General features: G+C 26.1%; 1 long non-coding RNA gene across 1 annotated transcript; it reads left to right on the forward strand.

The window, feature by feature from the left end:
* The first annotated feature begins 308 nt into the window (after positions 1 to 308).
* Positions 309 to 5,705, forward strand: LOC126901820 (uncharacterized). Its single transcript, XR_007703131.1, has 3 exons — positions 309 to 407; positions 475 to 553; positions 3,241 to 5,705. It is a non-coding gene; the product is annotated as an uncharacterized LOC126901820 (long non-coding RNA).
* Positions 5,706 to 10,100: the final 4,395 nt, after the last annotated feature.

Genomic DNA, 10,100 nt, shown 5'->3' on the forward strand with positions numbered 1-10,100 from the left:
TATATACAGAATAATTGTTTTCCTATATTGACACAATATTTTTAAAAGAATAAAACGAAATATAATTTCATTTTTTTGGATATAATAGTATCAAACGTTCTATAATTTGTAGAAAACAATTTGATCATATCCCTCCCTTTCTCCCCTTTAAAATAGTATTTTATTTAGTTTTTTTAAGTGGAAACATATATGTTAAACCAACTTATTTAAGTAGACATAAAAAACAAAATTTAATAATCGTAAAGTAAATATAATGTTTCATTATAAAAGCGCATTCTTACATTAAACACACGACTATTTTATTTGATCATTAAGTTAAATGTAAGTTATGAGGAAATGCTTATGTTATTTTTTTAACAATAATTTGTCACATATTTTGGATAACTATTTAATTCCAAATCGGACATGTAATTTCATAGCATAAATAATTTTAGTATTCAATGATTATTTAAAACTATTTGATGCGTTTTGTAGGTAATCTGTGACCCAAATTGGCAGATCCACATTTTTTCAGAACACAGGCATGTTTACTAATATTATTTGTATACCAGAGGTAAATTATTACACATTTTCCTTTTTAAACTTGATAATGTTATCCTTTGGAGATCAATTATTATTTAAAATGGTCATCACATACAACGTAATAGTATTGAATTTATTTATAATTAAGTTTCACTATACTTGGAAAAAATCTCTTCTGGATAGATTATGGGATAAAGTTGTGTTTTCTAGTTAGATTAGCGTGGAAAAAGTTTTCCCCTTTTTTCTTTATCGTATTATTAATAATAATAATAACAATAAATTTATTATTATAAATCAAGTAACACCCAAAGGGGTAAGGTTACAGCATAAAAAAAAATAATTTATAATACAATACTAGAACACTTAAAACTAAAGGAAGTTGACAATATATCTATTTAAAATTAAACATACAAGTTTTTAAAGATGTATAAAAATTAAAAAAAAAATCATTTCTGTGATTATATATTTTGGGTAATAAATTCTTTATAATTTTTAAAATTACAATTACAACTATATCAAAAATAATTTTCGATAACATTTAAATATGTTTATAAGACATTTTATTCCTAGTCATTTAGTTTAGAAATTTGAATAGTTGTTAGCATAAAATTATTACACTAGACACTAATTATAATTATAACTATCGTTTTAAAAATATTAATGTGATGTATTAAAAAAAATCGGCCGGTTAATTACGATTTTTAAAGACCTTTCATAATATTATAAATATAATCGCCATAACGTATATTTATCACGCCATCCATTCGTGTCAGCCAACAATTCATCATCGGTATCCGTGTAACTTATGTGTACATTTTAAATATTTTATGTAATTATTATATTTATTATTATTAAAGTCGGCGACCGTCTTTGCAAAACTTGCCTATCAAAAAGGTTGCAGCTATAAGTTACTGAATACATTTCAACAGTAATACATACCTACTCGATGGCCGATGCGTGAATCATGTAACGACAACAATATAACAGTATGTTACAAGGTTGCCAAAGTTTTTGCCATTATAATAATAATTACTTTAACTGTAATTATTATGAAACGTTATTATGTTTTATGATTACACTGAATTTACATGATACACATGTCGGTCATTTTTACCTGCTTGTGTAATTAAAGGTTGTCGTGTTAAAAATAATTTTCTGTTAATCGTTTAACCTTATTAATGATGAATATCACTTTTTCAATGAATACATTATATCGCTATTATAAAAAATTATATGTGTAATAAAACAGAAGAATATAAAACTGACATTATAAATATTTAATGAATATATTTATATAAATATGTATTGTTAATATTATTAAATGCAAATTTAGCACAATTCCTGTTAATTGATAAAATTTTTATGCTACTTGTTCCATTTTTAATTTTTTAGCACATGTTTATTACAATAAATTTTAATAATTATTGTGTGTAATAAATATTTTTCATAATATTGTAAATTTATCTCGGCATAAAAGAATCAGAGATTGTTCTTGGTAATAGTTTTTGAGTAGTATAAATAAACAGCTACAAGAATAATGCAAGTGTTTAAAGATGACAAGTTATTGGATTTTCACAATTTTACTATTATAATGAAATTATGATTTTTCATTGTGAAAGATTTCGCATTACCGTGAATTATTATCTTGTAATTTCTAATAAGTACATACTATAAAATTTCATTATAATCGATTGAATTCTGAAAATAAAGTATATTTTATATGGCGTCTACTTAAGTTTTATTCGCCGAACCAGTTAGTTAATAAACATTTTGCGCGGATAATAACAGTTTATATTTGATATTATCTCCGTATTATTGATTCAGATCAATTCATATAAAATACATAGATCGTAAACAACCTTGATGTTTATATCATTTTTATTACGATTTTTATTAAGATACGTGAAAGATGGTAATATCCGCGAAGGTAGAAAATTACATATATCTTGGAAATTTCTATCGCACTGTATTATTTAAAATTCCTTTCCTATTCTTTGAAGGGCTATTTACTTATTTTACACCACAAATGTTTTAACACACAAATCGTTTATACGCTTGGTATGAACAAATTATGTACAAGATCATCATAGTCACATTAAATCAATTTTTTTAGCAGTTTATGATATTATAATATTATAATATTTTTAGCAGTTTCACGATTAAAATCTACTGCGTTGGCTACAAGCATTGAGCACCTGTTATAATAGTTTTCTTTATTGGCATTACAATTTGATATATATATCATTATGTTATTTTTTTATTGTTATCGAAAAGTATGGAAGAGTAAATAAAAATTCGTTTAAAATTTTAACTCTGAGTACTCACTGATTCAAACAAACCGGATTTACATGAGGTATTTTGCACAATTTAGTATTATGTTTGTAAACTAATTATCAATTCTAAACTTAGTGTTTTAAACCTAAAATTTAATATCTGAAATTAAATAAGTCGTTCGAAATCAAAATTAATTTGACAAATTCTTCCAACTAGCAATGCACCTGAATAAGTAATGAACAAAACTGAAAGCAGATAGTTTAATTTCATTATTTGGCTCAAAAACATAAAATGATCGATGATCAATTACATTCATCGACAATACACCTACGTATTAACTTAATTATAAATTTAAGTACATAAACATTTTATTTAGAGAATATATCTTTTGAAGTTATTTTTGTAAAATTAGTGAATGGAAATTAATTTTGTCTTCAATTTTAGATAAACTACGTTAATCAAACGACAAAAGACATTTATAGATTCTATATGGTAAATGATTGGGAAATTCACACGGTACACACAACAATACCAAACTTTTTTGAACCATCAAAATTGTATAAACTAAACAGAGGCTACTGATAAATTAAAGTGTTCATCGTATTAGCCGTACATTAATATATATATTTCAATCAAAACCATTTTAAATGAAGTCAAAACCATTGAAAAGAAATTTCACGACTATTTATGAAGAGAGCGTTATCTCATACATCCTACTGACGAACTTGCTTTATTGAAAGTCAAAAAACAAGTATTTATTTTAACTAAGTGATGTAAAGCCGTAAGTGTGTCTGAAATAAAACTCTTCTGTGAAATTTCATTGGACATTCTTGTAAAAAATTTGTTAGTTGATTTATCTTTTTACAAAACAGTGAGTCCAAAATATTTGTATACACTATATTATTAACACGATTCGCGACTGCATCCAGTTTTAGATATTATCTAAAATAAAATGTATTGAATGCATAGGACAATATTTTGTTGTCACATTTTATTTAAAACAATATAATTTCATACTTATTGTTTTGAGCCTTGTAAGTAGTAAGTAAACATATTCCTTTTTCTCAGCTAATTTCAAACTATAAATACTAATATCTGATAAAGTAATTTTAACAAAACTGGACATTGACAAAAAAATATTTATCAGGTTACACTGTAAAATTAATAAAAATGTCATGTTTAATGAATAATGGAATAATATGTAGTTGTAAAATCTTAAATTAGTAGGATGTTGAGAATTTTGCTTTTGTTTGTAGAAAGTGTTACGTACGATATTATTATTCAATCCATTTCATGAATCATTTCTTGTAAGTTTTTTTATTTTTTTCATTAATAACACATTTTCCATGTCCTAGAAATTGATTCAAGGCTATTGTAAAGTATTTAAAGATTGAGTAATATTGTTGATCTTATAAACACGGCTAAAGTAAACATTTTCTAAGAATAACGAAGAATTATTTCGTGATTTTCATTGTTTTATTTTTTTTTAAATATAGAAAGCGACTAAAAAAAAATAAATGTTATCAAAATATGACATAGTTTAACACAGTTTTAAAATAATTAAATCAAATGGAATTGATGAAATTTATAAATGCACAAATCTTATATGATCTTATATATCTTATATGATGAAGCAAATATCGTAAAAACAGTAATATAATTAGTAATACAAGATTACTGTTCAAGTTGTCTCGTTGAAAAAATGTCCCATTTAAAGTGAACAAGACGAATAAAATGAGTGGACCAAGAGTACAAATTTAATAAAACTTAAATCTTTTTCAGCTGTAGATTTTCGTTAAATAAGATTCCAATGTTATTGGTTTAAAGGATAATGTTTATATTTTATAAAGCTAAGCGCTCTTATTATAAGTTTACCAGAGCGATTGTATGAAATTTTGGTGCTTTCTTAAACGTCTAACACTTTTGAAACCTACTCGAGTAGTCGGAAAATAGCTATTTGTTCGGACGATTACAAAACCATTCCACGTGCGACACGTCTTTGTTTGATGATAACATCGCTCATATAGTTTTGTGTGCGTTTTGCTTCACTGATAGAAAACGCAGTTATCATCTTCTGTAACGCTAGCCGTATACAATATATGATACAAAATACTCAAATCACGAACAAGTTTCAATTCAAAAACGGGGAAAAAAATCAAAAGTTAAAAAAGTAAATGTTGGATACGTTTTTTGGTCAGAAACTTATTGTCAACGATTCGTTTGAATGCGTGAAATGGATACTCCGGGCAAATAAATCTAATATTGGAACAAATAAAATCGTGACGGGTGACACGTGCAATCATTTGTCATAGTATCCGTCTATAAAGTAAACGTGAGAATCTAAATTCACTATAATAATATTATAGAATCGGAGAATTCGTGTGAAAAGAATATCGACGTGCGTAATGCGTGACAAGTATCAGAAAGTTGACGACTTATTGAAAATTTAAAAAGCCAATACAAAAAATAAGGTTGTGTCCGGAAAATTAATTAAACTGTATACGCACGAGTGAAACTTTGTTAAAGCTTAGAACTAAACCTCTGTTTTCTAGAATTGTTTACTCTGTATTTTGTTCAATGTGGCATATTATACCCAGCATTTCAAAACGGCTGAAATGTGCGACTTAATATTTTTTATGTGTTTCTAAAAACTCACTAATACAATAAATACTAACACTGTAAAGGTCTATTTAAATAACGCATCTTAAAAGTAAATACTTGTTTTGCACTACCTCTAAAATAATCAACCTCATAAGTTTCACAGAAATTTAATGATTGTTTGATATTAAAATTATATCAACAATCATACAAATATTAATTTCTATGGTTTACTTGATAACTTACCACTTGATTTACCTGCTAAATTATTTTAAATAATAAATTTGTTTATATTCATAATTTTATTTAATTCCTCCATTAAATTAACTTTAAATATATTTAACGGTTGCTCAATTCTAATCGCTAATCAATGTCCCGTTTGCAATTGTATGTGTTTTTTTTATACATTGTAATATTTTTAACTGTTGAAAAAGACTGTTACGTACATTTTTTTGTCTGCTTGAAATAAAAATTATTGAACGGTACATGATATTTTATAAATTTGATTACTACGTTATTTGAAAAGTTGTTAATTTAGAACCTGTACTTTTAAAATAACTATACAAGTTAACCTACCTTCTCTAGAAGATAATTTTTAAATGTGAACCATTAAATAACTGAATTACTTTTAACTTAGTAGGAAATATTGACACAACTATATATTATTGTTTATTATCATTTATTTATTTATTTATTTTATAATTTCACGGGCAGAGGCTCTTTTACAAATAATACAAGTACATAAATGAGGTAATCGTAACATAGACAAAGATATATACTAAAAATATGTAAATTAATTATTATGTGCAAAGATAGAAATACAAAATTAAAATGAAAAATTAGGGTCAACATTGGCATTAGACATAAGACGCCTAAGTGGCTCATTTTTTGCATAATTAATTAGGTAATGGGAGACAACAAATGTAGCATTATTTCTTGTTGCACGCTGAGGTACTCTAAAACATATGAGAAACAATAGGCGCGGCGAATCAATATTGTCATTCAATAAACCAATTAGGAAATTAATTTCAGTATTGCGTCTACGCTCAACTAATGAGGATAGACCAAGTAAATTCGAGTCAGGGGCATAATCGTGATTAGGACAGTCTAAGTTGAGCGAGTAGCTGACAAAGCGTAGGAACTTTCACTGAACTTGCTCAACGTATTTATGTACTGACTGTAAGTTTACAGAAATGCTAAATAAAAAAATTATTAGATTTAAGTATATTTCTTGGCTAATTGTTAAAAATACCATTCAATTTTTACAAATAATTTATCATTTGTAAAAATAATATATGTTTAAAATAATCATATTAAATGTATGTACATACGAAAAATTATCTTTAAGGTTATAATATCTTTTTTTTTTTTTTTTTACATACAGTATAATTAAAAAATGTTTAATTATTTAAGGACGTGATTTTCTATATAAAAATTTTTTTTATTTAACTTTTCTTGAATATTAATGAACTACTTTCTATAACAATAGTCACATATTAATTTGATTCGTGTATCAATGAACTTATTGCGTTTTAAACATTATCTAAATATAAAACATTTCATCTTGGAGAAGTAAAAAAAATAGCTCGAATAAAGAATTATTTGAAAATAGTTAAATTAAAACCATTGACTTGTAATGATGCACTTATATAAGATAGCGATTTTAAAAATGTAAACATATGACATGCGTCCACATCATATAAACACCATCGGCTGAAACTTTTCGGTTCGTTCACGATGTCTACACTGATTTAGTATTATCATGGATAACAAATGATAAGTTGTGAATAGGGTTGCATATAAGCACACCATACATTGCTAGGGACCCGTAGCGATTCGTGAGCTCTAATTGGCTCTCTGTTACATGTGATAACATATTCGTTATCATAACATATTCAAATTTTGTCTTTTTCTATGATTTTGTCTAACTTTTGTATTCGTTGTAATTTGTTTCATTTATTCACTTAAAATGTCGTATCAAAGATATATATTAATAAGGTAATTGAAGATAATGGGATCAATATTAGCTTAAGATCAAATTTATCATCTATGGATGATATCAATAAATGGGTTACAGAATTTGGGAAACTAAATTATACCCAGTGGAATACTTGTTGTTCTAGTGTTCCAAACGGCAAAAAAATAGTCTGCTCGTAAGAAACAAAACAATTTTGAAGTAGAGATCTATGTTTTTTTGTAAATCATTCTCTTGTGGAATAAATAAGAATAATTTTTTTTTAACAATAAAAAGTTAATTTTGTAGTTTTTCCACCTCCTGTCTTAAATATTATACTCTGATGATTTAAATAGTAACTGTCTTAACTGTTTACCTACCAGCTTTAAATTTTTATTGTTTAAAGAGAAAATGAGAGACTTATCTTTAAGGGGGTATTCTAGTCTAGAAATTTAAAATAATCGATTTTTTTTATATATTTTCAAAGTTTGACTATTCAAGAATATGTCATTTTGGCAGATTGGATAAATGTAAGTCTAAAATATCATTTCATAACTTTGACTACGAAAAACTTTAGGCGAAATTTTAAACGCGTTTTTCTCAAAACTGTCTTTTTTAAAACGATACCCACGATTACTAAGGTTCTATTGAACCGATTTACCTGAAATTTTTAAAGTCTTCTTTATAGACTTGCTTATGTCTGGAACTATTTCCATCAACAAATTTCAATTTTTACAAAAATACAACGCAAATTGTTCAAAAAATCGATTTGTTATGTTTTATTTAAAAAAGATGAATATATATATATATATATATTAAACAGCTAACTATCATATCAGTCTTATTTTAGAAACTATTCAATTTAAGGTGAAAGTAGAAGTATAATCCTCTGTATCACGGTTGGTAACGAGTAGTTACGAACAACGTTGCAAAAGATTAAGGAGACTTTTACAAAAGGACAGTTATCTTGATCGCGGAGGTTATGATCACCGTTGAAGATGAACTGTATTATGTAAGTGGTGGAATCTAACCCTTTGGATCACGGTTGGTAAAGCGTTTATTACAAGCACCGTTGCAAAGGATTAAAAAGGAATACTTAGGAAAAGCTAGTAATCTTGATCACGGTTGATAACACGATGGTTATGATCACCGTTAAAGATTGTACTAACTTATAAGAAAAGAATTTTAAAATATATAATTTTGATGATGGTTGGTAATGCGTAGCACGAACACTGTTGAAAATTATATATATCAAGTATTATGATATAAGGGAAAATAATGAAATTCATTTAATGGAACGGTGAATGTATGAAAACTAGTCGGCAGTTAATATTACAGTCACTAGTAAAACTCGGATATTGATTAGCATATAGAAAAAAAACCTAATAGAAGAATTATTAGATTTATTAGGATAATTATAGAAGTTGTGACGGTGTACTTTATACTGCCCGTCACCACCTGAGTAGTGTAGAACGATCGCCCACTGATAATTTATTTTTTAATACCCTCCTATTAATAAATGCGTATTCTAATTTCCTATTTCATTTTCGAGTTCCCGTTAAGACTGATAATGTTACATAAAATAATTTACCAACATTACGATAAATATAATAAAAAATAAAAAAAATACATTAATTTATATTCTTTTGAATAAAAGTTGTCAAACAGCGCTGTCCAGCGGACTTTCTTGCAACTGACAAAGAGTACTAAAGCTGTAGCGTAACGCTACACCCCCCATTTCATTAACTGTTAATTTTTAAAATTTTTACCTTTTTTTACTTTTTGATTTTTTTCTGTATTCTTGTAATGTTAATAAAAAACTAATAAATAAATGGACGGTAAAAATATTAATTGTCTTTTTTTTATGACATTTCAAAAATTACGTGAAATTCGTGCCTCTAGACTAGAATACCCCCTTAATGAATTGTTGCACCTAAATTCAACACTGATATACTTTTAGCAAAAACTTTGTTTGTCAACATAGTGCTTTTCAAAAACCTGACTGCACTAATAACAAAAAAGATATATCAAAAAATGCTGATTGTCCTGCCTGAATAAATGTGTCAATTAAACTTAATACTGCTTCCACTAGAAAAAAAGATTCATTAATAAAAGTAATTATATCTTCCTTTTTCTTCACATTTTATAAGTCATGTATCTATACTTTATTGACTTTTCTAGTGCATACATAGCTATTAAGCTACCTGATCTTAAAGAATGCATTTTATATTCACCTCAATCAGGTGACCTAATGCAAAGTTCTTGCAAATAAAGTATTTGTATAAAATAAAAGGATTGGGCATAATTATATTTTACAGTGATTAAAATCACTATCACGTTTTTAAACTTACAGTATACAACTTAAGCTTCAATTTGAAATATATTCAATGCTTGAATTATTTCCAGAACGTTTTCAAAAATTAAATTGAAAAAATAAACTTTTTTTTTTAAAAAGTAGCTTCTTATAATCCCCACGTGGGCATGTAAAGAGTCAGTTTTAAAAAAAATATATAATTAACAAAAGCTAAATACATAACGTTATTATAAATAAAAAAATTATTTTGATTTAAAAAAAGCTCAATTTAGAAAACAAAATTTCCAAATTAATAGTTAAAAAACGTATTGGTAATTATGGGATAGAGTATCGCATAAAAAAAAAACTATGAAAGTTTCAAGTCTTAAATATAAATACTGTTGTATATTACTGTGTAATAAGGATATTTTTACGAATTACAAGTATTTCATAATTTAA

The sequence above is a fragment of the Daktulosphaira vitifoliae genome, unplaced genomic scaffold, assembly GCF_025091365.1.
Source record: "Daktulosphaira vitifoliae isolate Bord-2020 unplaced genomic scaffold, ASM2509136v1 Scaffold_3, whole genome shotgun sequence".
NCBI lineage: Eukaryota > Metazoa > Arthropoda > Insecta > Hemiptera > Phylloxeridae > Daktulosphaira > Daktulosphaira vitifoliae.